The 21,169-nt window shown below is 36.4% G+C and overlaps 1 pseudogene; it reads right to left on the reverse strand.

Annotated features, from left to right (window-relative positions):
- Positions 1–2,488: 2,488 nt before the first annotated feature.
- On the reverse strand, positions 2,489–19,610 carry LOC144442643 (ATP-binding cassette sub-family C member 4-like; annotated as a pseudogene).
- Between the last annotated feature and the right edge of the window lie 1,559 nt (positions 19,611–21,169).

Consider the following 21,169-nt stretch of genomic DNA (forward strand, 5'->3'; position numbering starts at 1 on the left):
CTCCTATGTTAGATGTTGCTTTAGTACGCCAACTTGTCGTGAGTATAATATGCGTGGGAACATTACAGTTTACAAAGAAAATTATTATTTTGAAATGTGATCAAAGATGACGCTTTCATTTTTTCTCGGCCTGACTTTAAAATTAAATGGTGACCGTAATTGTTGATAATACTTATAATGACAAGAGGACAATATAACGATCCCTAATTTGACATCAGAGACGTACACGTATCTGGTAGAAACATGTACTATGTCTGAGCATAGAGCCTCGGGTCTATGGTCTTAGCATAATTGATAGAGATTCCACCAACACAACTGAGTAATATCTTCGGGGTGTATTTTCCCCCATGAACTTGGCATTTATTCAACTAGATGACAAATCAAATGAATCAAAAACAATTGACGCTATTAAACTTCAAAGTATTCAGGAACGTCAACCCTTCCCCGGTTCTTTTCCAGTGGACCGTGACCACAAGGCGGTATGGATCAGTGTATACAGAGACAACACATCACCCGAAGACACAGCAACATCATTCGCTGAATTGGCCGCCACTGGTGTTACTCGAATTTATACCAGTGTATGGCATAATGGCCTGGTATATTTCAATTCGCCAACAATGACTAATCTGATTGGTGGGGAAGGCTTCGCTAGAGATTCTTTGAAGTGGGCTGTGGATGAAGCTAACAAACACGGAATGGAAATATATGCCTGGTTCGAGTATGGCCTCATGGCGTCATACGGTGGTCCAAACGCGAATGCCTTTTCCCGATATGCAAATGATCATGGGTGGGTCAGGGGAGAAGCAAGGGGCTGGACATGGCTCATCGCAAGTCATACTGATGTCCTTAATTTTATTTCTGGCATTATGCAAGACGCCATTGACCAATACCCTGGACTGACTGGTGTCCAGTTAGATGACCACTTCGCCCAACCAAGTGAGTTCGGTTACCTTCGCGGAACCATGAAGATCGCCGCCGAGACTGTACTTAGGGATGTCACACAGGGACTCGTATCTTTATCCCCGTCTCCAATCGACTTTTCCAGGGACAGTAATAACGTGGACTGGGAGGATTGGTATAAGAGCGATATTGGATTCTTCGAATACGTTCCACAACTATATTACAATAACTATAACAGTTTCAGTAGTGAATTGACCAAGACTATCAGTTTAGTTGGGAAAGATTGGCTTCTGACCGGAATACGAGTGAATGGTAGCGGAAGTCCTACGCCGTGGGCAGAGGTTGAGAAGATGATGGACCGCTGCGCTAATGAAAAGATTGCCTACAGCCTGTGGTATTCAGAAGGTGTACTCGATACCTATCCTAATCAGTTCAAAAACTATTGGTGAAATAGCGAGAAAAAGAATGACAATTGAACACATGTAAGAAATTGAGGAACAAATAAAACAGTTTTGGATAATTTGACAATGGTGCTAGTCATACTTGTGTTGTTTTGTTGCAGAACTCTTTTCCCCTTGCTAGATGTCTTCTTCGTATAGCCTAGTTCATGTTGGTGTTTACTGGTTCGATTAAATTAACCAAGCAGAAACCGTATCAGTGTAACATCGCAAGATTGAATGAATACAATTTCTTGTGATATTTTGTCTGAATGAAATTAACTAACTTGCCACCATGCAGACATCAAATGCAAGAAACCAAAACATATCGCTCACATATTTAGACAACAGTTAGCAAGATATTGCGATCTCACAATACTGAATTGTAGAATACAAGTTTCTTACTGATTTCTGTGTGGTTGTATCAAACAGATCCTACGAACACTAACATGAAATGTGCTGTAGCATACGTAATAATCTTGTTACCTTGATATGTCATCAAACTCCAAACTTAGATTCTCACTTGCGGTTATGATCATTTTGATTGTTACAAGAATCTCTAGGGTAATTTATTTCGTTTCTCAACCAAACGATAAAGTGGCAGGCCTGGTGGAAAGTAATTACAGAGCAATAAGCGCGCGCGCGCGCGAGTGTGTGTGTGTGTGTGTGTGTGTGTGTGTGTGTGTGTGTGTGTGTGTACGTGCGTGCGTGCGTGCGTGTGCGTGTGTGTGTGTGTGTGTGTGTGAGTTGTATACAACACAAATGTGAACAATAGCAGTGCCAGGCAGATTAACAAGAAAGTCCAGTTGCAGGCTGACACCTTCCACTTACAGTGTCCTACATTAGATGTAACTGTATCGCTGTATCGCAGAGAACAAACAGACACTAAACATACATCCATTATAGTTTTATCAGTCAACGTTGTTCTATTTGTCACCAGAATGACGTACGAGACCGATATGAAGATTAGGACAATCGATATTTATGTTTACGAAAAGTCGTCAGCTGCTCACTCTCACAGTAATTATCAAGTTATCATTGGACAATCCAATCATTGATATACATGCATATAAAAAGTATACACACGTACGTGCATACACGCACGCACGCACTTAAAACAATTATACAGTTTTAACATTCAATTAAATCTTTTACACAGTTGATTCCAGTACTAACTCTTCATGATCAGCCTCTCGCGACAGTTGATCATCTTGATGAGACTTTTGATAGGTATCCATGGCAACGTCATGAAGATTATTAGCCTCGGCATTACCCATCTGTTGTACAAATTTATATAAATGACCATTTGGGTTCTGTAGTAGTAAGTGAGGCTCATCAAACTCCACAACACGTCCCTCGTCTAATACCAGTATTCTATCTGAGTCCATGACAGTATTAAGACGATGGGCAATGGTTAGTACTGTACAGTGGTGGAATCGGCTACGTATCGTCTTCTGAATTAGTGTGTCTGTCCTGAAAAGATGCAAAAGAGAATGAAATCGTTGAACAGACAAGAAACTCGTTGCTTGCACATTGACCCTACAAAGCCAATCGACTTACACGTAACAAAATAGAAAAGTTTCCTTTGAAGATTTACACGAATGCATGAAACACTTTCTAGTCCTATCATATTCATAAAATAGCACTTCGAGGTCAGAGGTCACAACTTGACATAGTAATATTTTGAAAATACAGAGGTCAGGCTACTCTAGGAAATGAATGAGTTGTAGGGGTCAACGTTCAAAGTTATAGTCTCATACAATAAGGCTAATATAATGTGATAACATGACAACCACATAAAGAAGGGGTAATGTAATTCTAAATAGAATGAAGAATTGAGTACTCAAAGGATGACTTTTCACTGTCAGATAATTATATTACCGGTCAATTTCACTAAATGTATTTATATGAGGAATGTTTTAATATTCTTCTTCGGATGGTACTTTTTTCATAAATATTATGAGTGTTAAAGTCATTTAGTGGTTTCATGTCTTAAGGTATCACATAACATTGAGTCTGTGATCTTGATTTCCGTAATTGTCTTCTAAAATTTCACCAAGTTCTTAAATAGCGAAGTTGCTGAACTCGTTATGATTACTAACAATTATTTTCATTAAGTTTTTGTACTTATTACACCTATCGTGAAATATGACTACACTGGTGACCATAGAAGTGGTCTTTTACATAACATACCTATCAGAAAACCCAGCCTTAGACCAACCCACTGTCAACCCAGCCTTAGACCAACCACCTGTCAACCCAGCCTTAGACCAACCACCTGTCAACCCAGCCTTAGACCAACCATCTGTCAACCCAGCCTTAGACCAACCACCTGTCAACCCAGCCTTAGACCAACCACCTGTCAACACAGCCTTAGACCAACCACCTGTCACCCCAGCCTTAGACCAACCACCTGTCAACACAGCCTTAGACCAACCACCTGTCAACCCAGCTTTATAACATTTCAAGGATGCCATCATTATGAGGGGGATATAAATGTTATCATAAATCCTTTCTATGAATCATAGTAATTTCAAATATATAAATGATACAGTCTAGCTGAGAATAGAAAAAACGTGAATATGAAATTTGCAGAGAATTAATTTATAACTTTTGGAAATAGCATCACGTGACTTACCTTGGATCTACGTTGGCTGTTGCTTCATCTAGGATAAGTATTTTATTATTTCGTAGAATAGCTCTGGCTAGGCACACTAACTGTCTCTGACCAACACTCAGATTTGTTCCTGATTCAACAATCTCTGATTCCAGCCCTCCAGGTAATTCATCTATTGCACTGCTTAATTGCACCTGATGACGTAATTAAATGTACACATTGTATGTAAAAAAGACAGTTTCTCATCAGAAAGCTTAGTACGGTAAATAAAAGGTGCAGTTGTGGAAACGCAAACGATACATTTCACTCCTTGAACTTTATTTCACAGATATGTATGATGACGAAAGAAAATGTGGAATTTGTACAATTAATCTATAGGTATGACAGTCTTACCTCCTCTAAAGCCTTCCACAGGTCTGTGTCTTGGTGTTCATTGAACGGGTCCAAGTTCTTACGAAGTGTTCCAGAAAACAGGACTGGATCCTAGGTAAATCATACACTACGTGTACTTCATCTAAATAATGTACTATATTCACTGAACACCATAAGAATAATGATTTAAATTTATGATTTGTGTTTACTGGGAAAGGATTGTAAGGGATATTTAAAAACCAATCAAAGAATTGACAGAAGGCAACAGTGTAATTCGTTGTCCGAAAATGAAGGGAAATTCTGTTGGAGTGTAGTCCAATATAGCATTCACTTCCAATGGTGATATAATTTCACTAGTAAACTATACTAGGAGACCTTGGCAACAAGTTAAAATAATAACCAAAACCAATAATTTGTTTTAAGAAGGAGTTTGACAGTATGAGTTCTTGTTCTATACCTGTGGAATGATTGATACTTTACTTCTTAAATCATGTAATCCGATTTCAGTTATGTTGACGTCGTCAATCTTTATAACACCAGAAGGTTCTGACATACGAAATAACATGGATATCAGAGAACTTTTACCAGCACCTGTTCTTCCTACAATGCCAACCTAAAAGGAAACATATCGAAGAGTATAGATGAAATGACTGCAATGAAGGAACACGAAAGGTTAGCTACTTTCATGTGCACGTTTTAAAATGTATCGATGTCTTTATAAAACATTTTTCTGTGGTGTTCAAATGACATTATCTTCTACAACACTCATTAGAAGAATTTTCAAAGAGAATATTTAACGCTGCAACTAGGACATTTTTTTCCATCGAGTTACCAAAGATATATTGACTACAAAAAGGTAAGTTACTACTAGAAAGACATTGTAGCTGTTATTAGTGGTCAATATTATCCGTGAATGGTGTAAGGACAAGTTTAAATCTTGAGGGAAAACTTGGTATTGAATCTGTTGCCATGTTCAAACTAGTTTGTAACTGTAAAATCATTTTCGATCAAACAACCAAAATGCATTCACTGAAAATTGTTTAAATACCAATACTTAGGCATTGTCCATGTTAATCAATGGTCGAGTAGTAGTGTAGTAACTGGTTGAAATCGTGATTGTTTAGGGCACTGATTTTTTGGGTGCGGGCCCAAAACTCAGTTTGATTTAATTTGAGTTATTGAGAACGGGTTACCCCACCTTTTCTTTGCCTTTGATGTATACATTAAGATCTTCAAGTACATACTGTGAGTCATCTGAATACTTAAAACGAGCGCCCTCTATCGTTATGACACCATGGTCTGGCCAGCCTGGGTTTGGTTTGGTTTCTGTTTCAAGTGGAGCTTCTGAAGGAATATTACTGTACGACAACACTCTTTCAACACTTGTCATCTGTACAATGGAATGTGGATGTTACGTTTATTGGAGAAGTTTTTGTGAGATATAAAATGAAAACTGACTTGTAGAATTTGTGTTTAAGTGTGTGTGTGTGTGTGTGTGTGTGTGTGTGTGTGTGTGTGTGTGTGTGTATGTCTGTCTGTCTGGCTGGCTCTCTCTGTCTGTGTGCGTACGTACGTGGGTGCATGTATGTATGTATGTATGTATGTATGTATGTATGTATGTATGTATGTATGTATGTATGTATGTATGCGTGTGTGTGTGTGTGTGTGTGTGTATGTATGTATGTATGTATGTATGTATGTATGGATGGATGTATGTATGTATGTATGTATGTATGTATGTATGTATGTATGTATGTATGTATGTATGTATGTATGTATGTATGTATGTATGTATGTATGTATGTGTCAATGAACTGTTCGCATAGTTCAGTGTCCGGCTAATAATTTATGGAGTGGTGTACGTACTATTAATCAAATGATTATGCCCAATTCACATTTTACATTTACAAAAGATCTCTTTGATTTGGAATCCTACATGAATCAGGTCGTTCTACAACAATTTGATATCGGAGAAGGGATTTTATAGTTTAGGTACCTGGTTTTCAACTTCAGCACTTTCCACTACCCACCACTGAACCATTCCCATCAATGTAAGAGAGTAACTTAATGATAATCCAACCAGTCCGCCATTTAATCCTGTCAATGAAATATTTCAAGGCAGTGTAGCAAACGAGACAGCATCCATGATGGAAACTGTGACGTCATCATAACAGTGTCATCTATAGAGTGAGCAAGACTCGGACAGACACTTGCAGTTGAAAGCTCTCAGGTTAGTATTTTATGTTGTGTGTATTTTAGTACTCATGAGACCGCATCAATTGTAAAAATTTGGATTACATGTATTTACTTCACTTCACAATTCATTCTTTGTCATTGATTGTAAACACTGTGTTGCAATCGTCAAGGATATCAATAAAAAAACACCTCTCCCCCAACCAAGTTGTACTTACCTTCTGCAACCAGAACAGAAGAGAACGCCACTGCAATAACGAAAGAAACACACAGTAAGTCGATACGGACCCCTATCCATCTACTACTTGCCAGGAAAAGAAACCAGCCTTCGGTGTGCAGATCTTGGTGAGAATTAAATTCTCTGGTAAATATACTTTCAGCATTAAAAGCACGTATGGTAGACAGGCCTTGTAGAGATGCTGATAGATGAGAATATATTGGACTTCGTGCTGCAGTTAATATAGATGAATATTATACATTGTATATTGACATTAGAATACATTGGAATGAATGGGGCACAGCACTGTAGAGAAGAAAGACGTGTCTTACAGCCACAAATGCCAAAGCAATGGGAAATATAACAAATATAAATCATTGCTATAAACCATCAAAGAAATAGTGTAAAGAAAAAGCTTTAGTAAACAATCTAACAAACAAACAAACAAACAAACAAACAAACAAACAAACAATAAATACACAACTTATGTGAAAGCCTACACGCCGTGCCACCAATTATAAAGTTTTTCAGATAGCACAATCTATTGAGATGTGTCCAACTTACTAACTCCTTCTAGTCTTTTTATATCTCTTGATGTGGCAAGATAATATTGCCTGAGATACAGAAATAGTATTATCAGTGGTATGATTGGTATAAACAGCCATGGGTTTATAACACATGCTACAACGATCACAGCTAGAACTTCAAAACCAGTCTGAAATTATAAAAAAAAAGTGATTAAATTATGCTAATGAAATTGACTGACCATATATGGTCATATGCTTGTGTTTTTGTGGGATTGTTGTTACTCGTTCATACGACCGTGTTGTTACTCGTGCAAAGTGTTACTTGATTTATTGGTACAGATGTAGAGCTGATACTTTAATCTCCTGGTGATGATTTATAAACAATGATTGAAAGGTTAACGATTCTATGTCCCTATTCATGTTAGTGTTAACAACCACACAAATACCAATTAGAAACTGCACAAGTCATTTACACTTTAAGATAGCAAGACAGCAATTTCTTGCTACATTTTGTTAATTCAACTGTCTTTATTTCCTGGAGTGGTGTTGGCTTTTAATTACTTGTATAGCAGTTTAAGGACAATATGTACAATTAAAACATTGAAATTTAAAACGTTACATCAAACGTTTATGTTAGTGACGTCATACCTGAACACAATTATAGAACTTCAAAGCCAGCCATTCGTCCATATATCCTATGTCTTTAGAAAATCGGTTTAGAATACGACCTGTCAACCAATGTCAAAAATAAAACACTCCTCAATCTCAATCAACTTTCAATATTTGTCTTGTAAGGAATTCTAACATCATTCTGAAAATGACAATACTGCAAAATTGAGAAAACTTATGAGAAAACTGACAATGAGCCTTCCTTCCTTGTGTGTGTGTGTGTGTGTGTGTGTGTGTGTGTGTGTGTGTGTGTGTGTGTGTGTGTGTGTGTGTGTCTGTGTGTGTCTGTGTGTGTTACCTTGGCGGATGAATGAGGCATGCAATTTTTGAAGAGTTGGGATTGATGTATTGTAAATTTGCTAGCGTTCTATGGCAAAATAGCCGAACAGGTGTTTGATCTAAGGGAGGTGTTAAATTATTGAACTTGAGCATGCAGATTGGTCCAATCCAAGTTCAGGTAACTGTCAAGGAATGTTTACTAGGAAGAGATAGCGGGGGATATGTTACTGCAGAGCCATTGATGTTTCGCGTTGTATAACTATAGGATATGTGCTGTTTTTGGCTTCCCATGTTACTAGCTAGACTTTCGTAGCATAGGGCGATGACGTCCAGCTACTGCCGACAAGGATTCAGTCGTGATCATATTCATATCATCATATCAACCAATGTAATGACAAGTATGGTATGGTATGGTATTAACTTACCAACTGGATTGGTATCAAAGAAGTAGATTGGAGCTCTGATTATTGATGCAAACATTTTGTTGTGTAGATTTCTAGCAGCAGTGACACCCGTTCTTATGATAGCGAAAGATCTGATTAATCCAGAGATTAAAACTCCGGCAATGAAAGTGGCATAAATCAAGATGTTTGTTGTTGTATCAAAATCAAGTGAGCTCTCATATCCTAAATAATTTGTCTGAAAAAAGAAGAAAATAAAAACATGTTCTGGAACTCGTCAATCATCCATAAAACATTAATTTTATGATACATACGACTCGACAAATACAAAACATGTCACAATTTAATTATTTTTGCAAATTATCGAAAATGAACAACGTTGAAAATATTTTTTATAAAAATTTGCCAGCACATTACTGATCTGTGCATACGTTCCTTTACATATATTTTTTTTTCTGGCCTTACATATATTTCCTATTTAGCATCTAAAACAAAAAGCTATGAAACATAATACTTTGACTATATAACATCAAAATAATTATATTACAATAATTAGGGGGTTAGGCATATTTGGGAAAGACCCCTGGGAATAATCTTCATGTGCCTTATTATCAATTTACCTGGTTTGTGCTATTATCAAGTAGTGATAGTAAAGCTGCATGTTTTCTTTCCTCTGTGGTTACCCATATTGATAACCAAAACCCCGATGCTGTTAGTATTCCCTGTAGGTTGTAAATATAAGAGGAAAAAGTCATGTAAATTACCCTCACAATCAGTTCTGAATAGATGTCAAAGGTCAACATCTATAAACAGGTAGTACAAAACCATGAAAGTATCACCCTCGGTTATACTCAGTTATACTACCGATCAATCAAATATATTTGAAGACATATTTATAAACACCCTTGCTGTATCTTTCTTTCATAACTGTCATTGGTATTGTAAGGATATTGACCAATAGCAAATCATTCAGTTACCTATTACAATATATCTATTTTTAAACAATGTAAACTCACCTGCGCAATAAGATTAGTGGCTATAAGCATTATGAACCCACACAAGCTACACCCAGCCATAAAGTAGCATTTGTAGACATTAAATCCCACATTGCCAACTGCTTTATCTTCTTCTTGTTGCCTAGCAACAAGTTCTCCTGTCTGTAAAATAGATTATTAACATGTTATTTCATATAGAGACATATTGTACCATTTTATAACTGCAAATATGAATTTCAAATGAGAGGAAGATGTTTAATTCATAAGCCTGAAAGAATTATTGCTTGTTGGTGCATGTAACTTACACTTTGTAATTTGATGGAGTTCAAAGAATGCATCGAGGCATTTATATTTGAGGGACTAAAATCTGAATTGGGTTTTTCTGTAAGGTTTGTGGATGAATCCATTAAGGAAACAGGTCTCATTTTAGGAGTGTCTTCATCGCTTCTTTTCAACAAAGATGCAAAGTCTACACCACTGGCCAACAGTTCATCGAAGGTGCCATTTCCAACTATTCCCCCCTATAAAGCAATAGGAGAAAACCCTAATGAATGAATTACTTCTATCAGAATATGACTATTTACCATAGTAAGATTACCATGGTAACTCAAACCTCTGTAATGTCAGAAATTACCTATAAATGTACCTTAGTCAGCAATACACACCAATGGAATTGTAATGTAATCCTGGGTCCGCACCCAAAAATCAGCACCCCAATAAATCACGATTTCAACATATTGATATAAATCTCTAATTATTTGCAATGAGTAAATTGTAGGTTCTATGATCGAAGAATTCATCCCCACTTACAGCTTGCGCAGGTTTTAAAACAATAATTTATGGTGCATACTGCATTGGTGGAGGTATGACCTCCAGCGAGTGTCTTCGATCTGCATTACAAACTAGTGACGTCATTCCATTTGATGGATTACGCCATTGTACTCAACACCTCAAACATAGTGATAAGTATAAACATTCATCATAATCAGAGTTTCATTTATATGAGTTTAGTCACGTCTCTTTGCTAAATTTATGAAATAAACAGTCACCTGTTTTAGTATGAGAATGTTATCAGCAGCTGTCAGATACTGGAGTTGGTGAGTAACTAGTATACAAGGTTTGCTGGACAGGTGACCAAGAATGCACCTGGAAGTCAAACGATAATTATTGGTGATGATTTACTTGACTTGGTATGGATAGATGACCAAGAATGCACCTGAAAATCAAGACCTTTAATGGACAGTAAATTAATGCAGAATACATTTTAATATGATCACACGAATTGTTGTTGTCGTTGTAGTTGTTCTTTTTGCGTGTGTGTGTGTGTGTGTGTGTGTGTGTGTGTTGTGTTTTTGTTTGTTTGTTTGTTTGGTTTTGGGGGTTTTTTTGGGTTTTTTTTTGAGAGATAGAGAAATGATAATTAGCATTGTGCCCGTAACACATCAAACCTAATGTTTATACCTATTCCCAAATTAATTAAACCAAATCAAGACAACAGTCCAAAACCAACAAATGTCTGTGACCAACCTCAATCCGAGAGAGAGAGAGAGAGAGAGAGAGAGAGAGAGAGAGAGAGAGAGAGAGAGAGAGAGAGAGAGAGAGAGAGAGAGAGAGAGAGAGAGAGAGAGAGACTATATTCATATACGGTTTCAACAAACGATATCGTGTTATATTTAGCAATTTGTTACTTGTTAAAAAGATGTCTTCCTACAGCAGAATCTACAGCACTAAGTGGATCATCAAGGAGGTATACGTCAGCATCTGAATATACTGCTCTTGCTAGATTGACCCTTGCTCTTTGACCTCCACTTAAGGTCACGCCCCGTTCTCCAACCATAGTCAGGTCTGCGTCTGGTAGACGTTGGATATCCTGATAGTGGATAGAAGTTGCAATGTCACAGTGTAAGTCTGTGGATATTTTCCATGCATTAGACGACTTTACAGAATAATTTAAAATAAAAACTTGCATATCAAAACAATCTTATTTTTGAATCTGACAATTACCACAATACGTGGAAAGATCACTCTTTCAGTTCAAATATATTTGCATGATATACACAAAAAACTAAATTGCTGATATAATAATATGCAAATGCACCAATCAATCAATCAATCAATCAATCAATCAATCAATCAATCAATCAATCAAAATCAATATTTGAACGTCTCTAATTTGCGATGCAATTATGCAAGAAGTATTGACACACAAAGAACATCATAGAATTTCTGTCGATGTCCTCTATTTCTATGGGAGTGACAAAGATATATACAAATACTTGTGATTGATTTCTTGGTCACATTAGTCTGTCTTCAAAGATTGATTTTCTTGGTCATATTAGTCTGCCCTCAAAAATCTTCAACGAAACCTCAAACTAGCGCAGAAACTTTACTGGTTTATGCAAGAAATAAAAATGTCATATATTTCTTTTAGATCGTATGTAATACTTTTCGTGTTATGGTAGGTAACTCACCATTCTCAACGCACATAACTCGATAACCTTGTCATACTTCTTCTTATCATAGTCCATACCAAACAAGATATTTTGTCTGAGTGATGCTGAGAATACCCAAGGCTGCTGGGATGCATACGCCACTTTACCTTTGACCTTTAGGATACCATTATTGACAGGCAACTCACCAAGTAATGCCATCAGTAGGGAGGACTTATTTCATACATGTACACAGAGATTCATAATTAGTTTGTAAGTATACACAAAAACAAGACATAGCCATACAGATGAACAACTGAACCACCAATTGCCACATGGCGATTTACGACAAATGATAACAATTATTCAATATTCAGTTCATATCATTAATATTCCCTGCATAAAGGTAAATTCTTAACCTATATGGGGATTGGATTTTCTTTTTAAATAAATTTTCCCTTATTAGGCATAAAAAGTTGTGTGGTTCCGATTAAGCTCGATTTTAGAATAGGTGGGGTAGGTAATTATGTTTGCCGTTGTTTCCTTATGGTCTCAGTGTTATTGGTTTCTTCTCATCAGATGTACAGCTTTTACAGATTGGAGGAACATTTTGCATTTTTATATTGTCTTTTAAGTTGATGTCAGTTTACTCATCCGCTATTTCATGGGAGACTTCACAATTTTCGCGATTTTATTATTTTAATTGTTGAATACATAAAAAAAAAAAAAAAAAAAAAAAAGGTTTAGGGTCGGCAGTGAAAATTTAGGTGGGGTCGGGTAAGCGGAACCAAACAATGTTTCAGGTCTTAACATCATGGTAAATATCATGACAGCATTCTTTGACAAAAAGTAGCGAAAACGATCATTATGACATCCAGTATTTATGAAGATGACTGGTGATGTACATTGGGAAAGGTATGTGAGCATGATGCATTTTGACCAAACATTATCTTTATCCCAAATCTAATAAGTAGACATGGTTACCACAAACGTTTGTAGTTTTATGATTACAGGCCAGAGTCGAGATTCTACTGTTACATAGTACCTTTCCTGCACCAACTGGACCGATTACACCCATTAGCTGTCCTGGTTTCACGTCAAAAGTAACGTTCTTTAACGTTGGAGTATCACAATTCTGAAAAGGATGATAAGAATGAAGATTTAAATGAATATTATTAGTCGACACATATTGTAAATCGTAATCCAAATTTCAATCGGATACAAACAAGCTTTTGGTCTATTTTTTCATAGATTCATGTTATATCATGTTACTGCAATCATCTCGACAATTAAAAAAATTATTTCTTGAAAAATATGAAGTCCAATTATTTTGTTGGGTATTTAATTTAAAAATTAAGAATAAAAGAGATTTGTTGCTATGTTGTAGATGTTTTTTTTATTATTAGGCAGAATTTGTTTTACATTTCTGTCACACTCGTTATTTGAAGATTAAGAACTAGATAGCAACTTTCTTTGTCCTATATTGGTGTGCCTACATAATAAATTATGCCATTTATAAGACCATGATAAATTGCGGTTACTGTATTAGATATAATTCCACTCCAGGGTTATTTACCCATGAAGTATTACTCACTGCATCCCAGCTTCCTGTCACATTTCGAGCTCTCACTTCACATTCATTTGATTGTACGCGTACATTATTGTTCTTTGTAATATCTAACTTATCCAACTCATCCAATAACAGAAATGTCTGAAATATCAAAGTATTGGTAATGACAAGTATATATCAAAGGCAATTAACGAAGGTAAACTCTGTAATTTACTGTAAAGCGGCGTCTATAAATGTGCATGCCTCTTTAAAGTAAAAACCCAGAACTCTGACAAAATATAACTCGACCCACGCCTTTGTCTCTGAAAAGAACTTTAAATGATAATTATTAGGGTTTTTACAGATCGACTTTGGTTGTAAAAATGTGCAGGGCAGGGCAGGGGGTGGAAAGGATAGGTACCAAAGCAATCATGTGACAATAAGCTTGAATTGGCGGAAATCTTGCAAGTCTGTAAGATATGAAATGTCTCTGTTATTTTCAAAGTAATTTATATTCATGAATCTAGCTAACATAACGAGAGTTGGGGTGCAAAGTTGGAAAGTAAACATCAGACATATTTACTAAAGAAAGACATATAACCAAGAATGTTCCTTGCCTGATAAAAAAAAAACAATTATTTACGTCTGTCCTGACCAGAAATATACTTGGGTTTGGTGTATGTTTGCCAAAAGGATACCTTAATGTTGTCTTTGTCTTTGTATAGAGAAGACTGAACCCAGTACAACGTTTTGAAGGAAAAACTATTTCTGGCAGTAATTTATGACGAACTGTGGCCTACTTTTTGCCTAAAAGTGGCAATTACCTTAAATTCAGCAAATGTTCGGAAATCATCTGTAACTTATGATAATTAGCATTGTGCCCATAACACATCAAACCTAATGTGTATACCTATTCCCAAATTAATTAAACCAAATCAAGACAACAGCCCAAAACAAACAAATGTCTGTGACTAACCTCAATCCTTGAGGCAGAAAGACGTCCTAACATCAGGTCTCTGACGGCAACTGGCATAAATAGAATCGTTGCAGTCCTTATATTGAATATCAGCATACACACTGGAAAAACTATTTCAGGTGAGAGGACATTTCCATTTAGTAGAATAGCCATACAGATGAACAACTGAACCACCAATTGCGGACACTCCATATAACCTCTGTGAATAGCCACATAGTCAGCAAATCTTCGGAGGTATTTAAATTCGTTCCTGTAATGATGCAATAATTACATATATGGCATGTACTATCATTTTGACTCACCCTGTCCAGTTTAATGTCATACACTCACATTTAAATCCAACACTCAAAAGAATTCGAAATGATGGTCATTCTATATAGATAATGTTCAAATCAGGCTTAGCCATGTTATATCGAAATATATGTTGAATCGTCATACATTAACAGAATGCTAAACATCTGATAATTACTAACCTTCGAACTCTCCCTATTAGTTCACTAAACGGCTTTTCCCAGGTGTACATTTTAATAACTCTCATTCCTGAGATAATTTCATTCATAATTCTAATTCTCTGGTCTGTGTGTATAGTTGTCGTGGCCCTATAATGACAATGTGTGTGTGTGTGTGTGTGTGTGTGTGTGTGTGTGTGTGTGTGTGTGTGTATGTATGTATGTATGTATGTATGTATGTATGTATGTACGTACGTATGTACGTACGTATGTATGTATGTATGTATGTATGTATGTATGTATGTATGTGTATGAATGCATGCATGCATATATATATATGTGTGTGTGTGTGTGTGTGTGTGTGTGTGTGTGTGTGTGTGTGTGTGTGTGTGTGTGTGTGTGTAAATATTACAATTTAGAGATGAGAATAATTCTGATTAGAAGTACTGATGTGCTTTGTTGTCATACTGGCTAAGTGTTGATAAATGTACACAATTCCTGAAGCGTTCTACACGTTTGTCATAATATAAAATGAAGAGAATGCGTCAACATTTTGAACTCTCACCGCAGCCAATCACAATGCGTCAACAATTTGAACTCTCACCTCAGCCAATCATAATGCGTCAACATTTTGAACTGTTATCTTTGCAAATCATAACAGGTATTTGTTTACCTGGTTTTTGAGTACAGTGTACCCATGAAACTCTGAATTGGAATCACAATAAAAAAAAACTGAGAAACCAGCGAAAAGGGATGGACCAATCTCTCTCCACAATATTACCATCACTGCGATGCATTCAAGCGGCCCCACCAGAAGGTAGTGAAAAAACATGGTGACCTGTGAATTGCAAAGGCGTTTTCTTATGGAAGGTGGGTTTGACATCACTTCCTTACATATCTAAATATTTATTGGTCTAAAAGAAGATATCAATTAGTATATTTGCATATTTACTCTTCTAAAGTACATATTGATTAGTATATTTGCATATTCACGAGTAGAAAGTTGAATTTTAATCATGATATAATATGTCGGTGTCCGTCTATTCTGGTTTGAAACATAATTCAAAACCATACAGGATATATTCCAAAGACTCAGTAAAAATCCTGAGAATTGAGATCTGGGAAGATTTCAGTTTCGCGCGCACGCACGCGCGCACGCGCGCGCGCGCACACACACACACACACTCACACACATACACACACTCACACTCACACATACACACACACTCATACACACACACACGCACGCACACACACACACACACACACACGCACACACGCACGCACGCACGCACGCACACACACACACACGCACACACACACACACACATACACACACAGTTTCCCTACTCTCCTCCCCAAACTTACACAAATTTATATACAATCGTTGACATACGAGAAATTTAAACTTACCTTATCAAATTTATTAACGTCATTTGAGAGGAGGTTTACGATTTTTCCAGTCGTTGCTTCTACCATGGAAGTGTGGCTAAGTTTTAATGCCTAGACCAAAACATGAATGAAGACATTATCACTGCGTGAGTCATAAAAAATATAAAGTTCATTAAATTCGTTTACTTCTATACATTGATACCAAATAAATAGGCAAGAACACAGGCACAGACACTCACATGCATACAGCCACACACACATCGCACACGCACCACGCATGCACACACACACACACACACACACACACACACACACATACATACATACATACATACATACATACATACATACATACATACATACATACATACATACACACACATGCATACATACATACATACATACATACATACACACACATGCATACATACATACATACATACATACATACATACATACATACATACATACATACATACACACACACACACACACACACACACACACACACACACACACACTAGGGTTATAATTAATTTATAATCCACACTAGATGTGTCATATCACCTGCATATAGACAGAATGGTAGTATTTTACTGTCCATAGAAGGTTATTACAATAAGTTATAGTAATGCAGTCAGTTACAATAAGTTGTACCTACTTTTCTGTACACTAACGAACAGCATGCAATTCTTATACGCATTCCAACTCGTTGTACGTAGAGCTTGTGTGGATGTTCTACCAGTTGGAAGAGAGTACAAATAGATATACCACTTGCATACAGTAATGCGTCAGTTCTTGTTTTGGTTGAAGCAGGTGTGAAACAGCTGATAAGTTGAGAAAGTAACAGTGCTGACATGACTTTAAGAGTTTCCTACAGGAAGACGACACATAAATTAACATCTCCATGTATGTATTACTAGGAAAATAATGTGATCGGTCAATACTAATAGGTACTATTACACCAGAGTGATTATAGCGTTTCAATTAAGGTTGTCATCTGGGCTATTTTTCATCTAATTCTTTATTGTACAATTTTTTTGTAACTTTGTTAAAAATAAAGATATTGACTCCACATGTCAGTGTATAGTTCGTTTACGTTATGATGAAATTTGACACCTGTGTCTATTATTATATCATATTTTTTCATATTTTTGAATTTGTAGAAGGCATTTTTTTGTGGCACGATCGATGTTATTGGTACATCTACTGTAACAAAATGCACGCTTCCTATACATACTTCAAATTTCATATAATTTTGTGTGTATGTTAAGATAGCAACATACATTGTGGGAACAACAATCCATACTATACGGAAGGCATTCCAATTTACAACTAGTTTCTATTGAATCATATCTTACCTGAAACAGTAACGACATTCCGCTTAACATAAACTTAAAACCAAACATGCGAATAATGGCTTTCGCTAGGCTAGGTTTTACTCCAATGTCTAACTTATTCAGTTCCTTCCTCCATTCCCTAATTGTAAGAAAGAAAATTATTGAAATATTTGACCATGGAAATCATGAAATCTGCAACAAAACATTGTCTGACTCAACAAAAATCTTACCAACATTGCTATATTTATCATCTGACCAGGACCAAACAAGTATCTCAGAGACGTTGATAAATCTTATCGTCTGGCTCGACAAAAATCGAATTAAACTTCTGTTAAAGTGGCCATATGGATGAGGATTGGGTATTTGTGTTGGATTTTTAATTTACAAAACAGTTTTATCATGGCTTTGTACATATAAAATCAATGTGAAACAACATAGACTAAGTCTGTGTTTGTAGCCCAATTTAGTGCAAAAAGCTCAAAAGTGTGTAAAAAGTTTGTTATTGTACGTACAATAACAAAGATTTTACATATTTATCAATCTCCTGCAATTTATTGAGTTACAACCAAGTATTTGGGATATGTTGTTTCATATTGATATTTCATTTAGGACGCCATGATAACATTGTCTTACAAATTAAAAATCCAAAATAAATACCCAATCCTCATCCATATGGCCACTTTAAGCTTTTCGTCTGGCACGAGAAGAGGTGATTTCAAGTGTTACATTTTAGTCACTTGAATATTTCAGACGATAAAATTCCACAATGTTAGTAAGGCTTTTTGTCGAGCCAGGCGGAGTTTTGTTTCAGGTTTCTGGATTTTCGTTGTAAGGGATCCTGTACTCCTAACTCATGCCGCTGAATACAACGTTTACTCCATTATTAATTCTATGCCTACCTTTCAAGATTACTTGATAGTTTTTCAGCTGCATCATCTGGTAATATTTCAAACATATCCTTGACTTCCAGTGTCCTTGTGTAGCCATACTTGAAAAGAGGATTCAGCCACCTATACGATATAGCAAAACGAACATATGAACTACAATACAATACTGGCATACATACCATATCTTATGCTCAACGTCAAAAATCGTTTATACCAACAAAATCTTGAAACCAATGCATTTGCACCAAAACTGATTTTCTATATGTTTCATGGACATTGTATCCACTCTCATGTGAGGCAGCAAAACTTCGCCAAATATCCCGTGTTTTTAACTTGATTTTAATATATATAGTAACGCGTATAGGTCTACATTTACCATCTTTTACCAGTAGATAATAATGCTTTCCGAGTACCCGTTCTCTCATCAGAATAATTTAAGCACGCTATCCAACAAATTTAATACTGAGGTCGTGATTGATGTCTTTAAGATATCATAATTCAAATAACAAATAAGGTGACTTGTAGTACGAACAAGAGATGATCTATTGCCATAGTGTCAACAATTAGAGTGACTGGATGTCACTTTTCAGCCATTTCTTCAGTGCGTTAAAAACGGTCAATCTTTGAATTGTTTCACATTGTGCGAGGTCAAAGATTGAGCACACAACGCAGTACAGAATACTCAGTATCTCGTTGGTCCCTATCCATTACATAACTTGTCACATTCGATTCCTTTCATATAAAGTTATCGTAACATTACTGCAGGTAAACTTTAATCTCGATCTCAGACATATGTCTGGCGTTATCCGGAATGATACATAAAGCGCACAATCATGTCGCCCCCTTCTCGACGTACTGGGCTACTAATTTTGAATGACTTTAGGGAACACAGACACCGCCTACTTACCAAGAAAGAAACCATGACAGAGGGTTTGCTGTTGCGGCAGGATTTTTCTGTGATTCCTTCTTGAATTCGTCCATATTGTCCACTGGTATTAAATCTCACACTGATTTGCCACCGTTACCAATGATAATGAGATCAAGAGAGGTTGGTTACAAACCCGTCACAAGTTATCACACACTAATTTTCACACACTTGAAGTGTTAACGCATGCGTAAGTCATATAGTTGTCATTGGTATGCAAACTTGACCCCTTTTGTTCCCTCTCAGCCGTTCACTGTCAACTCAATGCTCATACGCCATCATCGTATTGGCCATTATTTATCTTATATTTCAGAAATCGTAAAGGTTTTTATCATAAAACTGTGTCCACATCAAAAAAAGCATCTGTTATTATTTTGAGAGATTTTACAATAAATATGTCTTCTCTATTTCAAATAAATCAAGTTAACACTTTAATAGTAACAATTCTGAAAGTTATCAGACTTGTAAAGAAGTTACCACGTAATGTTACCAATTTTAAAATTGGATTATACAGGTACTGTTATTGCTTTTCTCGATTAAAACGTGATAATAACATTTGAGCGATCACGACACAACTTCTGGGTCGTTCGATCATGCGCCATCAACAGTACCTGATAATTATCCTTCGTCTTTATCATGTCCAGCGTGCAAGGCACTTGTCTCGGTTACTCAGACTCTCACCGCCTGGGGGCTCTGCCTACGAGACCTCCCCAAACCGAGACTAAAGCAAGGCCAAGGGAAAGCTCAATGAATACGAATATGGGCTAAATAACTACATCTGTAGTGTTTGGCATGGTTCAAGCCAATCATGGGAGATATATAATATAGTCGTTCAGTCGAGACGGCATTTTGACGGCCTATCTACCCTTTTGAAAAGGTGACCTGCTTGCGAACACCACAGCATGCCATTATGTCATACTGTTCACTCTACCCTATTTTAATACTATTATTTACAATACCAAATACATGTTGACAGTAAAGACATGAAATTATTTCTACAAATAACTCAAGATCCTTCTACTGTCGTTCCAAGCAAGACTTCTGAACCACCCCTAATATTCATGAACATCATGCTTCAATGAAGCTCGAACATCACAAGGACATGTGTCCATTGGATTTGTTTTTATGTATATGCCGGTGTTCATTTATCAACTCAAACCAGTTCATTCCAATGATCAAATTAACTTGGCAGCATACTGTAATCTCCTACACCTTAACAGTTCTTCCTAGATCCTAGCCACTCATAAAAAAACACAACACATCCAGTATTATTAAAGTAAAGTTTATTATTTGAATAAAGTGTCACAGTTCTGATGGTTTAGTTACGCAAGGGAAATATCAAAGAACCAAAAATTGTCATTAATTTTGCGAGTACAATCCGTTTTCAAAAAGGTACCATGGGATTAATATCGCTGGCCTGTCAGAAACAAGGACTGTCACTAAAAATAAGTATGGGACAAGGTTTCGTAGTCGGTAGTACTCAGTATTAGTTTAGGTCTTGAATAAAACTTTTTCAAGGTTTCAGAGTTTCTGACTGGCGTGGGTTAGGTGTCAATTAAGTGGTCAAAAGACTTTACTCAATTTAGTATTTTGGCCACTAAGCCATTCTAACTCT

Source organism: Glandiceps talaboti, chromosome 11, assembly GCF_964340395.1.
Source record: "Glandiceps talaboti chromosome 11, keGlaTala1.1, whole genome shotgun sequence".
Taxonomy (NCBI): Eukaryota; Metazoa; Hemichordata; class Enteropneusta; family Spengelidae; genus Glandiceps; species Glandiceps talaboti.